This window comes from Pongo pygmaeus, chromosome 6, assembly GCF_028885625.2.
Source record: "Pongo pygmaeus isolate AG05252 chromosome 6, NHGRI_mPonPyg2-v2.0_pri, whole genome shotgun sequence".
Lineage (NCBI taxonomy): Eukaryota > Metazoa > Chordata > Mammalia > Primates > Hominidae > Pongo > Pongo pygmaeus.
The window spans coordinates 90,287,176-90,314,006 of NC_072379.2; the positions used below are offsets into that span (position 1 = coordinate 90,287,176).

Here is a 26,831-nt window from a genome sequence, read left to right on the forward strand (position 1 = left end):
TCCCTTTAAATAAAACATATTGAAAGAAGCAACCTTAAAAGGAGACAGATGTCCAAAAATTATAAGTTATTTACCTATTTACCAGTGAAATATTCCTGCCCAAAAAGTTAAACCTAAATCTAACCAGTCTCTGAAAGCAGCAATGGTTTTCAACCCTGGCTGCACTTTAGAACGTGACACTATCCTTTAAGAAGAAAGGGACATTAATGAGTAATTTAGAACTTAAAAAGAAATCAAGTGACTCATTATTTGCCCCATTTTAAAATGTAAAATAAACCCTGGCTCCTTAGAGGAGTGAATGATGCAGGTGTGGGGCACTAAATATACAAGATGAGCTTGGGATATCTTGTGCTAGAAAGTAAGAGTTATCAAAAACAAATGGTTCATATTAGAAGGACACAAGATTCAACATAAAGGAGCCTCAGTTAGACAAAAATGGGGCAATTTGAGCATCAAAAATAAAAAGAACTGTAAGTGATAGAAGCACAATAAAAACACTTCTACTATAATGCAGGAACAAACAAAACAAACAAGAAGTGTTTTGCAATATCATATACAAAATGGGTGGCCTATGGGGAGGTCAGGCTCAGAAGATGACAATTCAAAACCTAATCATCTTTCTAACTAGAACACAGAGGAAAACAATAACAATCCTAATAAAATTACAAACTCAATTTAAAAGGTTTGTTAAATTCCCATATAGAAAAGAAATATTTCAATAAATCTGGATTTTAACAACAACAAACTGAAAGCCTTTGACAGAAGAGAGTAAGGAAGGGTTGAGGATGCTGGGGTTGAGGCTTGCCATGAAGGCAAGGGAAAAATGCACAAAGATGGAGTAAATACAGAGCAAGCACCTCCAAGTCTTAGCTAAATGAAACCAGTGGAATGCAAGGTGATAATGTACAATGAGAGAATGCCATCTGTTGGTGGCTTGTAGTATTTGACTGTATTCGTGTATTTTGCATTCAGCTGGTGTCACTTGTTGAGACACATTAACCTATGAATCAAGGGATTTCCTTGCTACACTGACATCACTCCTTTATTTATAAATCTTGTGTAAGTTAATTCGCATTGTAAAAGAATTCTAACTGTAACAAGTTCAAAATAATAAAAGGAGGAAAAATAAGAAACAAAAATCATCATCTCATTAGAAACCATTAAAAAGAAGCAGGACATCAGTGTCTTACTCTAAAACTTAACAATATTCCATAAGAACTGAATTTAAGGGCAACCACCAAAAAACCCTAACTGACGAGGGAAAGTTCTTCTTTATAGTTAATTCCAGACAATAAGTATGAAATGACTAACAGCTGGGAAATCACCCTTTACAAACCCTAATTAATCAACTGCTTTAGGCAATGTTCACCCAATTAAGCCATTAAATGAAAGGCTGACAGGAACTTTTCCATAGGAGAAACTAGGCTGTCACCACCTGAATCCACTGCCTGATCTTATAATCACTAAAAGTGGGACAACCAGTGTGCTTCAAATATGATACAATGTGAAGTTCACAGCATCATCTATAAAATACTCCTGCTAAAAAAATTTAAACTTAAATTTAACCCAGCCCCATAGAGCAGCAGTTCTCAGCCCTGACTGCCCATCAGAAACACCCAGAAAACCATCAGAAACGACTTTAAAAGTTTAATTTTCTAGTACCCACATTAAAGAGAAACAAATTTTAATAATGTACTTATTTAACCAAATCTATTCAGGATGCGATGCAGTCTATATATAAAGTTATTCATATTTTATATTCTTTAAACTCTGCTCCTTTACAGCTATGCCCCCAACCTTTTCCGTTACTGTCACAAAATTACATCTTTATACACTTTGTGCCCCCAAACATAAACTAATATTACTTTTAAACACATTAGTCCCATAAATTATGAAGAAAACAAAATGTGGAGTTACAAACCAAATTAGCTTTTAGACTAATAATTGTTTTCATTAAATGTATTAGTCTCTTAAGAGAAAACAAAAGTTGAGTTAGGAACCATTGTCACAATACTACAAGATTTTATAATTATCCATGGTATATCCTTACTGATACATTTATTTCTTCATACAGCTTTAAATTACTATCTGGTTTTCTTTAATTTTACCTTGCAGGACTCCCTCTTGCAAGGCAGGTCTAGTAGTAATGAATTTCTTCAGTTTATATTTATCCGGGAACACCTTAACTTCTTTCTCATTTTTGAAGGGCAGTTTTGCTGGCTATATGAAACATGGTTGACAGTTTTTTTCTTTTAGCACATTGAAAAATTTGCCCACTGCCTTCTGGCCTCCAGAATTTCTTTCTTTTTAAAATTTTTGTTGGTACAGAGTAGATATTATGTTTTTATGGGGTATGAGACATTTTCATACAAGTACACATTGTGTAATAATCACATCATGAAGAGTAGGGCCATCCCCTTAAACTTTTATCCTTTATGTTACCAGCAATCTGATTTTACTTTTAGTTATTTTTAAATATAAAATAAGATTATTATTGACTATAATCTGTTGTACTATCAAATACTAGGTCTTATTCATTCTAATTATTTTTTTTGTACCCATTAACCATCCCTACTTCCACCCCCAACTCCCCTCACTACTCTTCCCAGGCTCTGATAAACATCTTCCTACTCCCTATGTCCATTAGTTCAATTGTTTTGATTTTTATATACCAAAAATATGTGATAACATGGAATATTTTTCTTTCTCTGCCTGGCTTATTTCACTTAACACAGTGACCTCCAATTCCATCCATGTTGTTGCAAATAACAGGATCTCATTCCTTTTTATGGCTGAATAGTACTCCATTATGTATAAGTACCACATTTTCTTTATCCATTCATCTGTGTATGGGCACTTAGGTTGCTTCCAAATCTTGGCTATTGTGAATCATGATGCAAAAACATGGGAGTGTAGATATTTCTTCAATATACTGATTGCCTTTCTTTTGGGTATATATCAAGGGGTGAGATTGCTGGATCATATGGGGTAACATTATTTATTTTTATTTATTTATTGTTTTGGAGACAAAGTCTCACTCTGACGCTCAGGCTGGAGTGCAGTGGCATGATCTCGGCTCACTGCAACCTCTACCTCCCAAGTTCAAGCAATTCTCCCTACCTCAGCCTCCCGAGTAGCTGGGACTACAGGCGTCCGCCACCATGCCTGGCTATTTTTCTTTTTTTTTTTCTTTTTTTGTATTTTTAGTAGAGACGGGGTTTCCCCGTGTTGGCCAGGCTGGCCTCAAACTCCTGACCTCAGGTGATCCACTTGCCTTGGACTCCTAAAGTGTTGGATTACAGGCTTGAGCCACCATGCCCGGCCATTATTTTTAATTTGTTGAGGAACCTCCAAACTGTTCTTCATAGTGGTTGTACTAATTTACATTCCCACCAACAGTGTACAAGGGTTTAGTTTACTCCACATCTTTGCCAGCATTTGTTATTGCCTATCTTTTGGATAGAAGCCATTTTAACTGGGGTGAGATGATATGTCATTGTAATTTTGATTTGCATTTCTCTGATGATCAGTGATGTTGAGCACCTTTTCATATGCCTGTTTGCCATTTGTATGTCTTCTTTTGAGAAATATCAATTCAAATCGTTTGCCCACTTTTTATTCAGATAATTTGATTTTTTTTCCTATTGAGTTGTTTGAATTCCTTATATTCTGATTATTAATACCTTGTCAGATGGATAGTTTGCAAATATTTTCTCCCACTATGTGGGGTTGCGTCTTTACTTTGTTGATTGTTTTCTTTGCTATGCAGAGGCTTTTTAACTTGCCTATGCAGAGGCTTTTTAACTTGCCTATGCTTGTGGGACACTATTATTCAAGAAGTTTTTCCCCAGACCAATGTCCTGGAGAGTGTCTTCAAAGTTTTCCTGTAGTAGCTTCATAGTTTGAGGTCTTAGTTATTTAAGTCTTTGACTGATTTTGATTTGATTTTTGTATATGGTGAGAGATACAGGTCTAGTTTCATTCTTCAGTATATGGATATCTGGTTTATTTATAGAAAACACTGTCTTTTTCCCCAGTGTATGTATTTGGCAACTTTGTCAAAAATCGATCACTGTAGGTATGTGGATTTGTTTCTTGGTTGTCTATTACATTCCATTGGTCTACACTTTTTTAATGTCAATACCATGCTTTTTTGGTTATGATAGCTCTGTAGTATAATCTGGTCAGGTAATGTGATTCTTCCAGTGTTCTTTTTGTTCAAGATAGCTTTAGCTATTCTGGGTCTTTTGTGGTTCCATAAAAATGTTAGGATTTTTTTTTTCTATTTCTATAAAGACTCTCACTGGTATTTTGATAGGAATTGCATTGAATCTGTAGATTTCTTTGGGTACTATGGACATTTTAATAATATTGATTCTCCTAATCCATGAACATGGAATATCTTTCTATTTTTTGGTGTCCTCTTCAATTTCTTTCATTAGAGTTTCACAGGTTTTTTTTTTTTTTTTTTTTTTTTTTTTTAGACAGAGTCTGGCTCTGTCATCAGGCTGGAGTGCAGTGGCATCATCTCAGCTCACTGAAACCTCCGCCTCCTGGGTTCAAGCAATTCTCCTGCTTCCGCCTGAGTAGCTAGGACTATAGGCATGTGCCACCATGCCCAGCTAATTTTTGTATTTTTAGTAGAGATGGGGTTTCACCATGTTGGCCAGGATGATCTTGATCTCTTGACCTTGTGATCCGCCCGCCTCAGCCTCCCAAAGTGCTGGGATTACAGGCGTGAGCCACTGCGCCTAGCCTGTTTTACAGTTTTTATTGTAGAGAACTTTTACTTCCTTGGATAATTCTTAGGGATTTAATTTATGGCTATTGTAAATGGGATTACATTTGTTTATTTCATTTTTAGATAATTCGTTGTTGGCATATAGAAATGCTCCTAATTTTTGTATGTTGATTTTGTATCCCGCAACTTTACTGAATTTGTTTATCAGTTTTAATAGTTTTTGGTGGAGTCTTTAGTTTTTCCAAATATAAGATTATATCATCTGCAAACAAGGATAATTGGACCTTTTTTCTTTCCAACTTGGATGACCTTTGTTTCTTTCCCTTCTCTGATTGCTCTAGCTAGGACTTCCAGTACTATTATTGAATGACAGCAGTGAAAGTAAATATTCATGTGTGCTCCAGATCTTACAGGAAAGGTTTTCACTTTTTCCCCATTCAGTATGATACTAGCTGTGGATTTGTTGTATATAGCTTTTATTATTTTGAGGTATGTTCCTTCTCAAAAAAAAACTCAGTTTTTTGAGTTTTTTTTAAAAATCATGAAGGAATGTTGAATGTTATCAAATGCTTTTTCAGCAATGATTGAAATGATCATATGGTTTTTAATCCTTCATTCTGTTGATATGATGTATCACACTGATTGCTTTGCATATGTTGAACCATCCTTATATCCCTGAGATAAATCCCACTTGGTCATGATGAATGATCTTTTTAGTGTATTGTTGAATTTGGTTTGCTAGTATACTTTTGAGGATTTCTGCATCAATATTCTTCAGAGACATTGGCCTGTAGTCTTCTTTTTTTGATATATCTTTGTCTGGTTTTGGTATCATAGAATGAATTTGGAAGTATTCCTTCCTCCTCTATATTTTGAAATAGTTTGAGTATTGGGGGAGGAGCCAAGATGGCCGAATAGGAACAGCTCCGGTCTACAGCTCCCAGCATGAGCGACGCAGAAGACGGGTGATTTCTGCATTTCCATCTGAGGTACCGTGTTCATCTCACTAGGGAGTGCCAGACAGTGGGTGCAGGTCAGTGGGTGAGCGCACCGTGCGCGAGCCAAAGAAGGGTGAGGCATTGCCTCACTCGGGAAGTGCAAGGGGGCAGGGAGTTCCCTTTCCAGGGGTGACAGACGGCACCTGGAAAATCGGGCCACTCCCACCCGAATACTGTGCTTTTCCGACGGGCTTAGGAAACGGTGCACCAGGAGATTATAGCCTGCACCTGGCTCAGAGGGTCCTACGCCCACGGAGTCTCGCTGATTGCTAGCACAGCAGTTTGAGATCAAACAGCAAGGCGGCAGCGAGGCTGGGGGAGGGTCACCCGCCATTGCCCAGGCTCGCTTAGGTAAACAAAGCAGCCTGGAAGCTTGAACTGGGTGGAGCCCACCACAGCTCAAGGAGGCCTGCCTGCCTCTGTAGGCTCCACCTCTCGGGGCAGGGCACACACAAACAAAAAGACAGCAGTAACCTCTGCAGACTTAAATGTCCCTGTCTGACAGCTTTGAGGAGAGCAGTGGTTCTCCCAGCACACAGCTGGAGATCTGAGAAAGGGCAGACTGCCTCCTCAAGTAGGTCCCTGACCCCTGACCCCCGAGCAGCCTAACTGGGAGGCACCCCCCAGCAGGGGCAGACTGACACCTCACATGGCCGGCCGGGTACACCAACAGACCTGCAGCTGAGGGTCCTGTCTGTTAGAAGGAAAACTAACAGAAAGGACATCCACACCAAAAACCCATCTGTACATCACCATCATCAAAGACCAAAACTAGATAAAACCACAAAGATGGGGAAAAAACAGAGCAGAAAAACTGGAAACTCTAAAAAGCAGAGCGCCTCTCCTCCTCCAAAGGAACGCAGTTCCTCACCAGCAACGGAACAAAGCTGGACGGAGAATGACTTTGACGAGCTGAGAGAAGAAGGCTTCAGATGATCAAATTACTCCGAGCTATGGGAGGATATTCAAACCAAAGGCAAAGAAGTTGAAAACTTTGAAAAAAATTTAGAAGAATGTATAACTAGAATAACCAATACAGAGAAGTGCTTAAAGGAGCTGATGGAGCTGAAAACCAAGGCTCGAGAACTACGTGAAGAATGCAGAAGCCTCAGGAGCTGATGCAATCAAATGGAAGAAAGGGTATCAGCCATGGAAGATGAAATGAATGAAATGAAGCGAGAAGGGAAGTTTAGAGAAAAAAGAATAAAAAGAAACGAGCAAAGCCTCCAAGAAATGTGGGACTATGTGAAAAGACCAAATCTACGTCTGATTGGTGTACCTGAAAGTGACAGGGAGAATGGAAACAAGTTGGAAAACACTCTGCAGGATATTCTCCAGGAGAACTTCCCCAGTCTAGCAAGGCAGGCCAACATTCAGATTCAGGAAATACAGAGAACGCCACAAAGATACTCCTTGAGAAGAGCAACTCCAAGACACATAATTGTCAGATTCACCAAAGTTGAAATGAAGGAAAAAATGTTAACGGCAGCCAGAGAGAAAGGTCGGGTTGCCCTCAAAGGGAAGCCCATCAGACTAACAGCAGATCTCTCGGCAGAAACCCTACAAGCCAGAAGAGAGTGGGGGCCAATATTCAACATTCTTAAAGAAAAGAATTTTCCACCCAGAATTTCATATCCAGCCAAACTAAGCTTCATAAGTGAAGGAGAAATAAAATACTTTACAGACAAGCAAATGCTCAGAGATTTTGTCACCACCAGGCCTGCCCTAAAAGAGCTCCTGAAGGAAGCGCTAAACATGGAAAGGCACAACCGGTACAGCCACTGCAAAATCATGCCAAAATGTAAAGACCATTGAGACTAGGAAGAGACTGCATCAACTAACGAGCAAAATAACCAGCTAACATCATAATGACAGGATCAAATTCACACATAACAATATTAACCTCAAATGTAAATGGACTAAATGCTCCAATTAAAAGACACAGACTGGCAAATTGGATAAAGACTCAAGACCCATCAGTGTGCTGTATTCAGGAAACCCATCTCATGTGCAGAGACACACATAGGCTCAAAATAAAAAGATGGAGGAAGATCTACCAAGCAAATGGAAAACATAAAAAGGCAGGGGTTGCAATCCTAGTCTCTGATAAAACAGACTTCATACCAACAAAGATCAAAAGAGACAAAGAAGGCCATTACATAATGGTAAAGGGATCAATTTAACAAGAAGAGCTAACTATCCTAAATATATATGCACCCAATACAGGAGCACCCAGATTCATAAAGCAAGTCCTGAGTGACCTACAAAGAGACTTGGACTCCCACACATTAATAATGGGAGACTTTAACACCCCACTGTCAACATTAGACAGATCAACGAGACAGAAAGTCAACAAGGATACCCAGGAATTGAACTCAGCTCTGCAGCAAGTGGACCTAATAGACATCTACAGAACTCTCCACCCCAAATCAACAGAATATACATTTTTTTCAGCACCACACCACACCTATTCCAAAATTGACCACATACTCGGAAGTAAAGCTCTCCTCAGTAAATGTAAAAGAACAGAAATTCTAAAAAACTATCTCTCAGATCACAGTGCAATCAAACTAGAACTCAGGATTAAGAATCTCACTCGAAACCGCTCAACTACATGGAAACTGAACAACCTGCTCCTGAATGACTACTGGGTACATAATGAAATGAAGGCAGAAATAAAGATGTTCTTTGAAACCAACGAGAACCAAGACACAACATCCCAGAATCTCTGGGATGCATTCAAAGCAGTGTGTAGAGGGAAATTTATAGCACTAAATACCCATAAGAGAAAGCAGGAAAGATCCAAAATTGACACCCTAACAGCACAATTAAAAGAACTAGAAAAACAAGAGCAAACACATTCAAAAGCTAGCAGAAGGCAAGAAATAACTAAAATCAGAGCAGAACTGAAGGAAATAGAGACACAAAAACCCCTTCAAAAAATTAATGAATCCAGGAGCTGGTTTTTTGAAAGGATCAACAAAATTGATAGACCGCTAGCAAGATTAATAAAGAAAAAAGAGAGAAGAATCAAATAGATGCAATAAAAAATGATAAAGGGGATATCACCACCGATCCCACAGAAATACAAATTACCATCAGAGAATACTACGAACACCTCTACGCAAATAAACTAGAAAATGTAGAAGAAATGGATAAATTCCTCAACACATACACCATCCCAAGACTAAACCAGGAAGAAGTTGAATCTCTGAATAGACCAATAACAGGAGCTTAAATTGTGGCAATAATCAATAGCTTACCAACCAAAAAAAGTCCAGGACCAGATGGGTTCACAGCCGAATTCTACCAGAGGTACAAGGAGGAAATGGTGCCATTCCTTCTGAAACTATTCCAATCAATAGAAAAAGAGGGAATCCTCCCTAACTCATTTTATGAGGCCAGCATCATCCCGATACCAAAGCCGGTCAGAGACACAACCAAAAAAGAGAATTTTAGACCAATATCCTTGATGAACATTGATGCAAAAATCCTTAGTAAAATACTGGCAAACCGAATCCAGCAGCACATCAAAAAGCTTATCCACCATGATCAAGTGGGCTTCATCCCTGGGATGCAAGGCTGGTTCAATATATGCAAATCAATAAATGTAATCCAGCATATAAACAGAACCAAAGACAAAAACCACATGATTATCTCAATAGATGCAGAAAAGGCCTTTGACAAAATTCAACAACCCTTCATGCTAAAAACTCTCAATAAATTAGGTATTGATGGGACATATCTCAAAATAATAAGAGCCATCTATGACAAACCCACAGCCAATATCATACTGAATGAGCAAAAACTGGAAGCATTCCCTTTGAAAACTGGCACAAGACAGGGATGCCCTCTCTCACCACTTCTATTCAACATAGTGTTGGAAGTTCTGGCCAGGGCAATTAGGCAGGAGAAGGAAATAAAGGGTATTCAATTAGGAAAAAAGGAAGTCAAATTGTCCCTGTTTGCAGACGACATGATTGTATATCTAGAAAACCCCATTGTCTCAGCCCAAAATCTCCTTAAGCTGATAAGCAACTTCAGCAAAGTCTCAGGATACAAAATCAATGTGCAAAAATCACAAGCATTCTTATACACCAACAACAGACAAACAGAGAGCCAAATCATGAGTGAACTCCCATTCACAATTGCTTCAAAGAGAATAAAATACCTAGGAATCCCACTTACAAGGGATGTGAAGGCCCTCTTCAAGGAGAACTACAAACCACTGCTCAAGGAAATAAAAGAGGATACAAACAAATGGAAGAACATTCCATGCTCATGGGTAGGAAGAATCAATATCGTGAAAATGGCCACACTGCCCAAGGTAATTTACAGATTCAATGCCATCCCCATCAAGCTACCAATGACTTTCTTCACAGAATTGGAAAAAACTACTTTGAAGTTCATATGGAACCAAAAAAGAGCCCGCATCGCCAAGTCAATCCTAAGCCAAAAGAACAAAGCTGGAGGCATCACACTACCTGACTTCAAACTATATTACAAGGCTACAGTAACCAAAACAGCATGGTACTGGTACCAAAACAGAGATATAGATCAATGGAACAGAACAGAGCCCTCAGAAATAACGCCACATATCTACAACTATCTGATCTTTGACAAACCTGAGAAAAACAAGCAATGGGGAAAGGATTCCCTATTTAATAAATGGTGCTGGGAAAACTGGCTAGCCATATGGAGAAAGCTGAAACTGGATCCCTTCCTTATACCTTATACAAAAGTCAATTCAAGATAGATTAAAGACTTAAACGTTAGACCTAAAACCATAATAACCCTAGAAGAAAACCTAGGCATTACCATTCAGGACGTAGGCATGGGCAAGGATTTCATGTCTAAAACACCAAAAGCAATGGCAACAAAAGCCAAAATTGACAAATGGGATCTAATTGAACTAAGGAGCTTCTGCACAGCAAAAGAAACTACCATCAGAGTGAACAGGCAACCTACAAAATGGGAGAAAATTTTCGCAACCTACTCATCTGACAAAGGGCTAATATCCAGAATCTACAATGAACTCCAACAAATTTACAAGAAAAAAACAAGGAACCCCATCAAAAAGTGGGCAAAGGACATGAACAGACACTTCTCAAAAGAAGACATTTATGCAGCCAAAAAAACACATGAAAAAATGCTCACCATCACTGGCCATCAGAAAAATGCAAATCCAAACCACAATGAGATACCATCTCACACCAGTTAGAATGGCAATCATTAAAAAGTCAGGAAACAACAAGTGTTGGAGAGGATGTGGAGAAATAGGAACACTTTTACACTGTTGGTGGGACTGTAAACTAGTTCAACCCTTGTGGAAGTCAGTGTGGCGATTCCTCAGGGATCTAGAACTAGAAATTCCATTTGACCCAGCCATCCCATTACTGGGTATATACCCAAAGGACTATAAATCATGCTGCTATAAAGACACATGCACACGTATGTTTATTGCGGCATTATTCACAATAGCAAAGACTTGGAACCAACCCAAATGTCCAACAATGATAGACTGGATTAAGAAAATGTGGCACATATACACCATGGAATACTATGCAGCCATAAAAAATGATGAGTTCATGTCCTTTGTAGGGACATGGATGAAATTGGAAATCATCATTCTCAGTAAACTATCGCAAGAACAAAAAACCAAACACCGCATATTCTCACTCATAGGTGGGAAATGAACAATGAGAACACATGGACACAGGAAGGGGAACATCACACTTCAGGGACTGTTGTGGGGTGGGGGTAGGGGGGAGGGATAGCATTGGGAGATATACCTAATGCTAGATGACGAGTTAGTGGGTGCAGCACACCAGCATGGCACATGTATACATATGTAACTAATCTGCACATTGCGCACATGTACCATAAAACCTAAAGTATAATAATAATAAAAAAAAAAGAAATAGTTTGAGTAGGATTGCTATTAGTTCTTCTTTAAGTGTTTGGTGGAATTTAGCAGTGAAGCCATTGGGTCCTTGGGTTTTCCTTACTATGACACTTTTTATTATGGTTTAAATCTCATTACTAGTTACTGGTCTGTTCAGGTTTTGGATTTCTTCATGGTTCAATAATGGTAGGTTGTATGTAACTAGGAATTTATCCATTTCCTCTAGATTTTCCAATTTATTTACATAGAGTTATTAATAGTAGCCACTAATGATCCTTTGAATTTCTGCAGAATCAGTTGTAATGTCTTCTCTTTTTAATCTCTGATTTTATTTATTTGAGTCTTCTCCCTTTTTTCTTCATTAGTCTAGCAAGGGTTTGTCCACTTTGTTTATCTTTTCAAAACAATTTTTTCTTTCATCAATCTTTTGTATAGTTTTCATTTCATTTCAATTTCATTTATTCTGCACTTTATTATTTCTTTTCTTCCATCAATTTTGGTTTGCTTTTGCCTTTCTAGTTCTTTAAGATGCATCATTAGGTTATTTATTTGAAGTTTTTCTTCTTTTTTGATATAGGAACTTATAGGTATGAAGTTCCCTCGCAGGACTGCTTTCAATGTATCCCATAGGTTTTGATATGTTGTGCTTCCATTAACATTTGTTTCAATAAACTTTTTCATTTCCTTCGTAATTACTTCCTGACCCACTGGTCATTCAGGAGTATATTAATTTCCATGTGTTTGTACAGTTTGCAAAAATTTCTCATTATTGATTTCTAGTTATATTCCATTGTGGTTAGAGAAGATGCTTGATATTTTTTCAATTTTTTTGAATGTTTTAAGACTTGTTTTGTGACTTAACATAGAGTGCATCCTTGAGAATGATCCATGTGCTAAGGAAAAGAATATGTATTCTCTAGCCATTGGATGAAATGTTCTGTAAATATCTATGAGATCCATTTGGTCTATAGTGCAGATTACGTCCAATGTTTCTTTGTTGATTTTGTATCTGAAAGATCTGTCCAATGCTGAAGGTGGGGTGTTAAAGTCTCCAGCTATTATTGTACTCAGATCTCTCTCTCTGTTTAGCTCTAATAATATTTGCTTTACATACCTGAGTGCTCCAGTGTTGGCTGCATGTATATTTACAAATATTATAGCCCCCTACTGAATTGGCCCCTTTATCATTAAGGACTTTCTTTCTCTCTTCTTATAGTTTGGATTGGAATCTATTTTGTCTGATATAAGTATAGCTACTCCTGCTCTTTTTTCAGTTTCCATTTGCTTGGACTATCTCTTTCCATCCCTTAATTTTCATTCTGTGTGTATCTTTATAGGTAAAGTGTGTTTCTTATAGATAACAGATCTTTGGGTCTTGTTTTTTCATCCATTAAGCGACTCTATGTCTTTTCGTTGGAGAGTTTAGTCTCTTTACATTCAATATTGTTATCTATAAGAAGGGGATTACTCCTGTCATTTTGTTGTTTTCTGGTTGCTTTGTAGTCTTTTCTTTCTTCTTTTCATCCTTCCTGTATTCCTTTTTGTGAAAGTGATTTTTTCTGGTGTTATGGTTTGTTTTCTTGCATTTTATTTTTTGTGTATCTGTTTTATGTTTTTCAATTTGTACTTACCATCAGGCTTCCAAATTCTGTCTTATAACCCATTATTTTAAACCGATGACATTCATTACATAAACACACACACACACACAAGCAAAAAGTAATAAACACTCTACACTTTAACTTTATCCCCTTGCTTTTTACATTTTTGTTTCTCTTTATGTCTTACTGTACTATGTCTTGAAAAATTCTTGTAGTTATTTTGTATTGGTTCATCATTTAGTCTTTTTACTTAAGAGTGGTTTGCATACCACAGTTATGGTGCTATAATAGTCTTTGTTTTTCTGTGGCTATTACCAGTGAGTTTTATACCTTCTGATAATTTCTTCTTACTCATTAACATCCTTTTCATGAAGACTGAAGATCTCCCTCTAGCATTTGTGGTAGGACAGGTCTGGTGTTGATGAAATCCCTCAGCTTTTGTGTGTCTGGGAAAGTCTATTTCTCCTTCATGTTTGAAGGATATTTTCATTGGATATACTATTTTAGGATAAGTTTTTTTCTTTCAGTACTTTAAACATGTGATGTCACTCTCTTTGGACCTGTAAGATTTCCACTGAGAAGTCTGCTGCCAGACATATTGGAGCTCTTTGGCTGTTACTTGTTCCTTTTCTCTTGCTGCTTTTAGGACCCTTTCTTTATCCTTGACCTTTGCAAGTTTATTAAATGCCTCAAGGTAGTCTTCTTTGGGTTAAATCTGCCTGATGTTCTATAACCTTCCTGTATTTGAATACTGATATCTTTCTCCAGGTTTGGGATGTTCTCTGTTATTATCCCTTTAAATAAACTTTCTAACCCAATCTCTCTGTCTACCTCTTCTTCAAGGTGAATGACTTAGATTTGCCCTTTTGAGGCTATTTGCTAAATCTTGCAGGTGTGCTTTATTCTTTTTCTATTTTTTTTTGTCTCCTCTGACTCTGAATTTTCAAATAGCCTGTCTTTGAGTTCACTAATTCTTTCTTCTGCTTGATCAATTCTGCTATTAAGAGACTCTGATGCATTCTTCAGTATATCAATTGCATTTTTCAGCTGTGGAATTTCTGTTTGATTCTTTTTAATTATTTCAATCTCTTTGTTAAATTTATGATAGAATCCCAAATTACTTACCTGTATTATTTTAATTTCTTTGAGTTTCCTCAAAACAGCTGTTTGAATTCGCTTTCTGAAAGTTCACATATCTCTATTTCTCCAGGACTCTATGTTGATTTATTTAGGTCATTTGGTGAAGCCATGTTTTCCTGGATGGTCTGATGTTTGTAGACATTTGTCAGTCTTGGGGCATTGAAGAGTTAACTATTTATTGTAGTCTTTGCAGTCTGGGCATGTTTGTGCCCATTCTTTTTGAGAAGGCTTTCCAGGTAGTCAATGGGAGTTGGGCCCCAAGCCCAATAACACTGTGGTTTTTGCAGACTCGTAGAGGTACTGCCTTAGTGGTCTTGGATAAGATCTGGAAGAATTCTCTGGATTACCAAGAAAAGACTATTGTCCTTTTCCCTTACTTTCTCCCAAACAAACAGGGTCTCTCTGTGTTGAGCCACCTGGAACTGGGGGTGTGGTGATGTAAGCCCTCCTATGGCCACCATCACTGGGACTGCACTAGGTCATACCTGAAGCTAGGACAGCACTGGGTCTCACCCAAGCACTGCTGCAACCACTACCAGACTACCACCTATGTTCACTCAAGGCCCTAGGGTTCCAGGATCAGCAGATAGTGAAGCCAGCCAGGCTTGTGTCCTTCCCTTCAGGGCAGTGAGTTGCCCAGGCCCTGGGTGGGTCCAGAGATGCTGTCTAGGGGTCAAGGATGGCAGTCAAAAACCTTAATAATTTACTTTATGATCTATTATACTGAGGGTAAGCTGGCACTCAAACCACAATACAAAGTCGTTCTTGCTCTTTCTGCAGGCAGAGGAAATACTATCAATATCAAATTACTACTCTTTCCTGTTGTAATATCTAATTTCCGATTAATACCCAAGGAAGTGCAACAGAACATGGTTTTACCCTTCTGGGGCTTGGCATTTTTCTCTTCTGGATACATTTTCTTGATTTTTCATCCATATATGGGCAATAGATTATATAATACATATTAACATGATTTTAATTTTAAATTTTAATTAGAATTATTACCTGCCAAAATGTACACATGGCCAGATGAGTAGGAACTGTCATAATCTGTCCATTATAATGTCGTCATTGCACTCTTGTTAGGATTCATACCACTCATCTTAAACTTGTACATCAGAATGGCATAGTATCACTGACTTACGGTTTGTAGGCTGATAGATCATGCCATCGGTATTCAATATGAACTACACTAAATTGGCTTTTCAACTGTAACAATGGCCTAGTTTTAACAATGAATTATTCTTTACTTATATTTCACTATGAGTGACATTTCAGTTTCTTTACTAGGAAACCATATAGGACAGGTCACTGTTGCCATAATCTTTCAAACCATAAAGAGAAAAAACATTCATCAGCTAACGAGGAAAACAAAATAGAAAACAATTATTGGTGTTAAATATGACAGATGTGTTCAAGCTTTGCATGCTGTTCCATGGCTATTTATTCCTGAGGTTGGAATGCATGTTTTACAAAGAATCATTTGTACAATAGATCATCTATCTGACAGTCTGTACCTCTGATGTTGACAAAACCCCTCTCTTATATATGGCACCCTTCAAGTAACAATGTGATTGATGATGTTAAATCTAACTACTTCAGGAGATTTTGAATCCCATGTAAAAAGAGAACATGCCTTATTGTTGTCGATATTCTCAACTACTTGGGCAATCTCAGGTACAAAGTATACATTTAAATATATGTTTACTGAAAAATACTAAATTCAAAACTGAAGTTTTTCCACCAATTAGCATAAATAATTATGACAATAAGTTTTGAAAAGGCCATAAACTGAATACATTTTTTAATCTTTTAACATACTTTCCATATACTTATCCAAAGTACAATTGGCAATTTAAGCTTGTTTATATTTCTTTTATTGAATAAAATTTAATATATAAATAAGAGTTAAAACAGTTACTGGAGCAAACTAAAGGCAAGCTGTACACAGATTTCCATAAAACCATAAGAACCAAAACCTAGAATAATCCTGTATCTCCCAATGAAATTATACTATTATTACCAATCATAATAGTAGAAGATTGAAATGATTCAATACTTAAATATTCTACCCACCAAAATCTTTTTCTCTTTGTTTTGGACACAGTGTCTCACTCTGTTTCCCAGACTGGAATGCACTTATGCCATCATAGTTCCTCCCAAAAAACTAGGACTACAGGCACACAGCACCACACCCAACTAATTTTTTGTATTTTGTAGAGACGGGGTCTTGCTGTGTTTTCCAGGCTGGTCTTGAACTGCAGGCCTCAAGTGATTCTCTTGCCTTGGCCTCTCAAAGCTCTGGGATTACTGGCATGAGCCACTGTGCTTGGCCCACCATAATCTTAATCATTCAAATATACCTTTGTCAATGCCTTTTAAAATACTTTAAATTAGTATTGCATCAAACATATGACTGACAAAAAGAATTACAGTTACAAGTGATACCTGTTAAGAAGCAAACACATATGTCTTACTCACATGCATGGTACATACAAATCTACACTATTATTTTAAAGATTAATCCCATTGCCATTTGGAAATCAGAACTCAAAAGTGAGTTTCTTGGAACTTGGGGATAATATGATAGAGTAAAAACTCATTGTTTGATCTGTAGCATTTTGACATAAGGTTTTAATTTTCTACTTATCTCCCTGAGTGAATTTATGAAGGAGATTTTAAGGTTTCCATATATAAAAGCAGAGGAATAAACCTTTGAATGCCTTCTTTTTTATATACCTAACACCATTAATAGTCATAATGGTTCACAAAGTGAGTATGTTATCTCTGTTGTATAGATGAAGAAACAGAGGCGCCAAAACATTAAGACCTCACAACTGGAAAGTGTAGAGCACAGTCCTGATTTTCAAGACAGCTTTAGAATGCTCCTGTAATACTCCACACTAACTTGTACTCTGTTGCCCAAACTACAAAATGTGTAGATTTTATGAGTATTCAAAGACATAATCAAAAAGCATTTTAACAGTAATTCAAAATACATCTAATCACCAAGAAATACACAAAAATAAGTGACTCAGGATTTAAATTGCCTAGGAAAAAAAATCAACACAATGTAGAAGCAAATATTACATGCCTCATATTCTACCTGTCAGTATTCCTTCTCTGGCCTTTTCCTTTACAATTTTAATTTTCTGAGGGCTACTTTTATCTTCTCAGGAGTAACAAAGGAAATTTCAATGCCCAACTTTGATTGTAGGCCTTCTTGACAGTTGATTTTTAAAAATCTCAGCAAGATAAGGATAAAACATGTTCACTCCTTCACTATAGCTGCAAAAATATCCAAACTGTTCTGCATTTCTTAAAGCTGATTCTGATAAAGTAGTGAATTGTGAACATTCACAAAGAAATGTATCTTATGCTCCTGTTCAGTATCCTCGAAAGTGGTTTTTGTATGAAAAAATCTTATAAGACACTAATTTATGCCTTATACCTATCTAGAAATTGAAGCCATACTATATGAAAGTAAATCTTTAACCTCTAAACTCAAGAAAATCGTCTAATTCTGATCAGTGGCCATAATTTTTTTTGTTGCTCCAGTAATATTTAATTAAAATTAAAGGTATTAAATTAAAGTTATTAAAGACAATTGACAGCTTCCTTTGCAAAAATCAAGAAGATCAATGACACTCCTATATCCAGAAATATGACAAAATCATAACTCAGGTAGATTAATTTCTCAAACTTGAAAGTTTGAAAGTCTTTGTTTCCTTTCAATTATCCAAAGTAAGAAAAATGTGATCCATTTAAATTTAATTCTTCAAATGAAAATATCTCTTTTGAAAAAATAAAGTGATTTCATAATTATTTTTATGTTAAAGGCATTTAAACTACCAGTATTGTTTGTAAAAGAAAAATGAAATTAACTTCTTAATATTTTAATTGTAAAATTATAATTTTATAAAACCAGAAATCTGGTTTTTAATAACCTGAAATCTCTACTGTTTGGCTCTTGATATTTTTCTCCCTGCTAATGGAAGCAAGGGGTTAAGAAAGGTGTTAACCTCTTCCCTACCCAGTAATGCCCCATAGGACAAACTCTCTTTAAAATACCATTAAAAAAACAGAGGAAAAAAATATGTAAACATAATTCTTTTCATCAAAATACAAATTCCTAAAAAATATTAAAATTTTTTGTTCCTTAATAAAACTTTCTAACTTAAAAAATCATCTTTTATATTTACTTAGTCTCAAAGTATCTCGTTACAAAATAACACTGGAAGGAGGAAGTGGAGCTGGGCTGCTACTGGGACAGTGTCTGCAGAGTCCAATTCTAGGAAAGTTTTTAGGAGGGAGGGGACAAGATGGCCAATTAGATATAGCCAGGAAACACATCTCCCTTCAAAAGAAACCAAAATATCAAGTAAACCATCACATTTCAAACAGATTGTTTGAGAGAAAACACTGAAAGTTGAGAGAGAGGCGATGCAGACACCAAGGTTGAAAAGGAAGTTGGAAAGCCTGCATAGAATCTGTTAGCACAAGGACCAACTCTCTGTCCTGAACAGAGCCAAAGTAAGGGGGGAGTGAAGGAACTACAGAACACCACACCTCTGGGATCCTAACTATAAAAGATCCCACAACCCACACAGACATTTGAGTTGGCAAAGGAATTGCCCACAGAGTATGCAGAGGCAGAGCTCAAACCTGTGCAGAGCTCAGAAGGGTTTGTGCAACATGAGACAGCTACAGCAAAATGCAACCATAGGTTCCCATCCCCTAAGTCTCTCCATCTTGATCTGAGTGACTGTACCACCTACTGACTGCAAAGCCAGGAGAAAGTAGTGCTCCCTTTCTCATGGGATTGGGCAAGGCTGATCCACATGCCCCCTTGTCTTCCAGCTCCTCTCAAAGCCACCTGCCTGGCCATTCCTGTAAGAGGGTGCACAGAACACAGCCTGCACTGCCCCACCTGAGTGTTTTGCCAGTGACCTGGGAGCAGTTTAGCTTCCCCAGCACAGCTGGTGTTCAACCCCATGGGGCCAGAGGACAAAGCTGGAGGCCTAGTCCCAACCTCCCAGGGTTGAAGTACACTGCCCAGGGTTTCAGAACTGGGATCTGTGATTAGAGCTCTAGTGAGGAGGAAGCCCCCACTCTGAGAACACAAACAGGGAGGCGTGAGTTCATGTGCTGCCAAGAGAGCTGGGCATCCTTCCTTCCACAAGACCAGCCTGGGAAGGGTTCAGTCTGTTGACCAGTCATACCTTCTGCTTGAGGGAGCCCCATGGCCTGGAACACCTGGGACAGCCCAGCAATTTCAGCACAGAAAGCTTGGGACAAATCTAGCTGGTTAGGTCTGTTCCTGGGGCAGACACTGGAAGGAGATCTGTTTGGGGGATCCCACAGCCATTTGCAAGGCTAAAAACCCTGGGCTGCAGGCACCACACGAGCTATAAATCCGTGGCACCAACACCCTGCCTGGGGATCCTCTACCCTTGACCCAGTTCATCACCAGACCACCAAAGACATATCCCACAACCTACTCTGACTCTGCCAAGCTCAGAGGACCAGTGGGTCCCCAGGGAGTTGTGAGTCTCTGGTGATCTAAGTTTCAGCTTGAGAGGTCCCTAAAGGAGGGGGTATGCAGCCAACCAGCGTCCCCCTTAGGGCTAAGGAAACATAGGCAGGACATCCATGATTGGAGGGGTTCCCCCAAATCCCAGGAACAGACTTAGTGAGGGGGTAATCTTCTACCCCCCAACAATATCTACCCCCTACCACATCTCCCCCAACCACATCTCCCCTCACCACATCTCCCCTACCACTACATCTCTCTCTCCCCCAAAGCACTGCTATGAAGGCACTGAAATACAAAGGAGGCTTATAACTGAGTAAGCATATCTGCCAGCCCTTACTTTTAAATGCCATCTACTGCATCACAGCCTGAATTACACCACCAAACAAAAATAAATTCCTTTAGCACACAATGCCTGTGAAACCCAATGAGGAAACTAGCCCAAACTAAAGAACCCCTACAGAACCTTGGCCCTCTGAAAAGACCCAAAAACAAAGCCAACCAACTGTACACAACATACACAACAGTCAAACCCTCGAGGGATTAAAAAAAAGAAAATGAAAACAAGCCCCATCCAAATGTGAGCAGTTTATAAAAGAAAAAGAAACACTAGCCCCCTCAGATGAGATGAAATTAGCACAAGAACTCTAGCAATTCAAAAAGTCAGAGCATTTCCTTACCTCTAAAGGATCACACTAGCTCCCCAGCAATGAATCCTAACCAGAGTGAGTATCAGAAATGACATACATAGAATTCAAAATCTAGATGGCAATATTGAAAAGAAAGTTGAAATCCATTTCAAGGAAGCCAGTGAAATGATCTAAGAGTTGAATGACAACATAGTCATTTTAAGAAAGAACTAAAGTGAACTTCTGGAACTGAAAAATTTCCCTGATCTCACTAGACAGGTTGGCATACAAATTCAAAAAAATTCAGAGAAACTTTATGAGATACTATACAAGATGACCACCCCCAAGACACAGAATCTTCAGACTTTCCAGGTAAATGTGAAAGAAAAAATCTCAAAGGTAGCTACAGAAAAGGGTCATATCACTTACAAAGGGGATCCTATCAGGCTAACAGTAGACTTCCCAACAGAAACTATACACTCCAGAGAAGACTGGGAACATATTTTCAGCATTCTTAAAGAAAAGAAATACCAGTCAAGAATTTAATATCCCACCAAACTAAGCTTCATAAGAAAAGGAAATGTATAATATTTTCCAGACAAGCAATCACTATGAGAATTCATTACCAACAGTCTTGCAAGAGATCCTTGAGGGAGTTGTAGACACAGAAATGAAATAACAATATGTACTACCACAAAAACACACTTAAATACATAGCCTGCAGACCCTATCGAGACTACAAAATCAAGACTACAAAGCAACCAGCTAACAGCACCAGGGTAGGATCAAAACATCACATAGTGATATTAACCATGAATGTAAATAGTCTAAATGCCCCACTTGAAAAACACAGAGAGGCAAGAACAAGACCCAACCACTTGCTATCTTCAAGAGAACCACCTCACATATAATGAAACCCACAGGCTCAAAGTAAAGACATGAAGAAAGATTTACCATGCAAACTAAAAACGAAAAAGAGCAGGGGGTCCTATTCTTATATTGGATAAAGCATACTTTAAGAAAACAACACTAAAAAAGGACAAAGGTCATTACGGTCATTACATAATGATAAAGAGTTCGATACAACAAAAAGACTTAACTGTCATATATATATACATATTTTTATATATACACACACACACGCACATGCACACACACATACACACACACGCACTGACATTGGAGCACCCAGATTCATAAAGCAAGTACTTCTAGACCTACAAAAGACTTAGCCACACAATAATAGTAGTGGACTTCAACACCCCATTAACAGCATTAGACAGATCATTAACGCAGAAAACTTAACAAACTCTGGATGTAAATTTGACTTGTCCAATTGGACCTAATAGACATCTAAAGAATATTTTACCCATCAACCACACAATATACTTCATTTTCATCGGCACACTGAACATATTCTAAGTTTGACCACATGCTTGGCCATAAATCAAGTCCAAATAAATTTCTAAAAACCTGAAATCATACCAAGCTTATATGTAGACCACAGTGGAAGAAAAATTGAAGTGAATAGCAAGAAAATCTCTCAAAATCACACAATCACATTGGCACCAAACAACTTACACCTGAATAACTTTTCAGTAAACAATGAAGACAGAAATTTAAAAATTCTTTAAAATAAATGAAAAAGAGGTACAACATACCAAAATCTCTGGGATGCAGCAAAAATAGTGTTAAGAGAAAAGTTTTTATCACTAAATGTCTACATCAAGAAGTTAGAAAGATCTTAAATCAACACTCTGACTTCATACCTAGAGGAACTAAAATAACAAAAATAAATTAACCCCAGAGCTAGAAGAAGAAAAGAAATAACTGAAATCAGAGCAGAATTGAACAAAACTGAGACATAAAAACCTATTCAAAGGATCAATAAAACCAAACATCATTTCTTTGAAAGGATAAACAAGATTGATAGACTGTTAGCTATTATCAAAGAAAAAAAGAAAGAAGATCCAAATAAGCACAATGAGAAATGACAGAGTTGACATTACAGCCAATCCCACAGAAATACAAAATATCTTCAGAGACTATTACGAACAGTTTTATGCACACAAACTAGAAAATCTAGAGGAAATTGATAAATTGCCAGAAACACACAACCTCCCAAGATTAAACCAGGAAGAAATTGAGAACCTGATCAGAGCAATAAGCTCTGAAACAGTAATAAGAAACCTACCAACTAAGAAAAGTCCTGGACCAGATATATTCACAGTTGTATTCTACCAGACAAACAAAGAAGAGCTGGTGTCAATCCTACTGAAACTATTCCAAAATACCAAGGAGGAAGAACTCTTTTGTAACACATTCTAGGAAGCCAGCATCATCTTGATACCAAAATGAAAGACAAAACAAAAAAGGAAAACTATAGGCCAGTATCCCTAATGAAGATAGAGGCAAAGATACTTGATAAAACACTACCAAACTAAATCTAGCAACACTTCTAAAAGTTAGTTAACTACGATCAAGTAGACTTTATTCCTGGATGCAAGGATGGCTCAAAATAAGCAAATCAAGAAATGTGATCTACCACATAAACAGAATAAAAAACAAAAACCATATGATCATATCAATAGACATAGAAAAAGCTTTCAATAAAATCCAACATCCCTTCATGATAAAAACCCTCAAAAAACTAGGTATTGAGGGAATGTATCTTAAAATAATAAGAGCCATCTATGACAAACACACAGCCAACATCATACTGAATGGGCAAAGGCTGGAAACATTCCCCTTGGGAAGTGGAATAAGACAAGGACACCCACTCTGGCCACTCCTATTCAACATAGTACTAGAAGTCCTAGCCAGAGCAATAGGAAAAAGAAAGAAATAAAAAGCATCCAAATAGGTAAAAGAGAAGTCATATTGTCTCTCTTTCCTGATGATATAATTATATACCTAGAAATCCTTGACGACCATCAACAGGCTCCTAGAACTGAAGAACAACTTCAGTAAAGTTTCAGGGTATAAAATCAATGTATAAAAATCAGTTGTACTTCTATACACCAATAATGGTCAAGCTGAGAGTCACCTCAAAAACACAATCCCATTTACAATAGCCACACATGCCAAAATACCTGGGAATACATCTAAGCAATTAGGTGAAAGATCTCTACAAGGAGAACTACAAAACACTGCTGAAAGAAATCACAAATGACATAAACAAATGGAAAAGCATTCCATGCTCATGAATTGGAAGAATCAATACTGTGAAAATGACCATACTGCCCAAACCAACCTACAGAACAAATTGCATGATTGACTGCTATCCCTATTAAAATACCAACATCATTTTTCACAGAATTAGAAAAGAAATTCTAAAATTCACATGGAACCAAAATAGCCAAATCAATCCTAATAAAAAATAACAAAGCTGGAGGTGTCACGTTACCCGACTTTAAATTATATTACAAGGAAGTCTACAGTAACCAAAACAGAATGGTACTGTTACACAAATAGACACAAAGTCTAATGGAACAGAACAGAGAACCTAGAAATAAAGCTACATACCCACAATCCATCTTATCTTTGACAAAGTTGACAAAAATAAGCAACGGAGAAAGGACTCCCTATTCAATAAGTGGTGCTGTGATAGCTGGGTAGCCATATGCAGAATAATGTAACATATGGAAAAGAATTTATGACTAAGTCCTCAAAAGCAATTACAACAAAAACAAAAATTGAAAAGTGGGACCTAATTAAAGCAAAAGAAACTATCAACAGAGTAAACAGACAACCTACAGATTGGGAAAAAATACTCACAAACTATGCATTCAACAAATGTCTAATATCTAGAACCTGTAAGGAACTTAAATCAACAAGAAAAAAACAAATAACCCCAGTAAAAAGTGGGCAAAGGACATGAACAGATACTTAAAAGAAGACATACAAGCAACCAACAAATGTGAAAAAATGCTCAACACAATAATTAGAGAAATGCAAATCAAAACCATTCTGACACCAGTCAGATGGCTATTATTAAAAAGTTGCAAAACAACAGATGCTGATAAGGCTATGGAGAAAAGGGAATGCTTACACTCTGTTGATGGGAATGAATTAGTTCAGCGACTGTGGAAAGCAGTTTGGAGATTTCTCAAATAACTTAAAACAGAATTACCATTCAACCCAGCAATACCATTACTAGGTATATATCCAAAAGAAAATAAATTGGTCTGCCAAATAGACATGCACTCCTATGTTCATCACAGCACTATTGACAATAGCAAAGTCATAGAATCAACCGAGGAGCTCATTCACAGTGGATTGGATAAAGAAAATGTGCTACATCAATACCATGGACTACTATGCAGCCATAAAAAAGAATGAACTCATATCCTTTGCAGCAACATGGATGCAGCTACAGGCCATTATCCTAAGTGAATTAATGCAGAAACAGAAAACCAAATACCTCATGTTCTCACTTATAGCTGGTAGTTAAATAATCGGTACACATGGCCATAAAGGTGGCATTATTAGACACGGGGGACTACGAGAAGGGAGAGGAAGGGTGGGGGGTAAGGGTTGAAAAACTACCTATTGGGTACTATGCTCACTATCTGGGTGACAGGATCAGTCATACTGCAAATCTCAACATCATGTAACATATCCACATAACAAACCTGCAAATATACCTCCTGAATACAAAATAAAAGCTGAAATTTTTAAAGTACCTACTTATAAATTACATGTTAATTAATTTATAAGGAACAGAAGGAACAGCAGTAACTATACAGAAGAGAAAAACACCTTAACCAAATGATTAAAATTAGTATCATTAATAAAGGTTCAACAGACTATGTGCCTCTGGGTATCACATCCCCAATAGAACATAACTACTTATGTTGTAATCCAGCCAAGAATGGATAAGCTCATTCTAATCATAAGGAAAAAGTAAAGAAACACAAATTAAGGGGCATTCTATAAGAATTCTAGCTAGTTTTCTTTAGAAATATCAATCTCATGCAAGAAAAAGATTGAAAACTGTTCTAAGTTTAAAGTGGCTGACAACCATATGCAAACACAATCCTGAATTGGACCCAGTACCAAAGAAACAAAATTTGTAGTAAGGGACATTATTTAGACTTTTGACAAAACTGGAATATGAATTACAGGTGAAAGTATCATATCAATTTAAATATCTTTAATTGACAACTGAACTATGATCATATAAGAGAATATTTTAGTTCTTAAGAATGACACTGAAGCAGTAAGAAATGAAGGACCATAATGTATGCAACCTCTCAAGTGGTTAAAAAATGTATGTGTGTTTAGGGGAAGGGAGAGAATTATAAGACAAATGTGGCAAAATGTTGAAAATAATGAATCTAGGAAACGTCATATGGGAATTCTTTGAACTGTTCTTATAACTTTTCTGAAAGTTTGAAATTATTTCAAAATAAAAAAATTTAAATTATTTTTTAAGATTAAATATTAATATGTGAAAAATTTCACCATAAATTGAACAAAGCAAGCCTGACAAAATATGATTAGTACAAGTGCTTTGAACAGTGACAGGAGGCTTGTACCAGAAAGTAGCTCATTATACTGCTTTCTTCATCAAAAAAAGTCTTGCTCTTAAAAAATAACTCAGCTATCCTAAACTCTGCTTAGTGACATTCTGGTACAACCTAGTAACAGTTAATATACCAGCACTATACTTTGAGTAGCACTAGTCCAAATACCATCTAGTTGTAATCAGTCAATCAATAACTACTTTAAGAATTATACATATACATTTGGAATAATATACACCAAGTTATAACCAGTTTATGCTGGGTAACACAACTGAAGGTAATTTTTACTCTCTTCTTGTATTTTCTTAATCTTATTCCTTTTTTTTTTTGACAGAGTCTTGCTCTGTCACCCAGAGTGGAGTGCTGTGGCTCAATCAGGGCCCACTGCAGCCTTGACCTCCTGGACTCAAGCGATCCTCTTGCCTCAGCCTCCTGAGTAGCTGGGACCACAAACATGCCACCATGCCTAGCTAATATTTTGTATTTTTAGTAGAGATGAGGTTTTGCCATGTCACCCAGGCTGGTCTCTAACTTCTGGGCTCAAGCAATCTGCCCAACTCAGCCTCCCCAGTGCGGGGGATTACAGATATGAGCCAGTGCACCCAGCTTCTTCTTGTATTTTTTTAAGTTTCTGCAATTAACATGGATTACTTTTGTAATAACAAGAACAAAAGTAAACTTTCAAAAAAGTGTAGGTGAAAAAGAATTTAACAGGCAATAAGATTTCTTGGAATTTGCCTCCTATATCAAAACACA

The 26,831-nt window shown here is 37.3% G+C and overlaps 1 protein-coding gene across 7 annotated transcripts in view; it reads right to left on the reverse strand.

The window, feature by feature from the left end:
- Positions 1-26,831, reverse strand: part of RUNDC3B (RUN domain containing 3B) — a 214,786-nt gene that overhangs the window by 40,705 nt on the left and 147,250 nt on the right. The gene's annotated exons all lie outside the window — the stretch shown is intronic.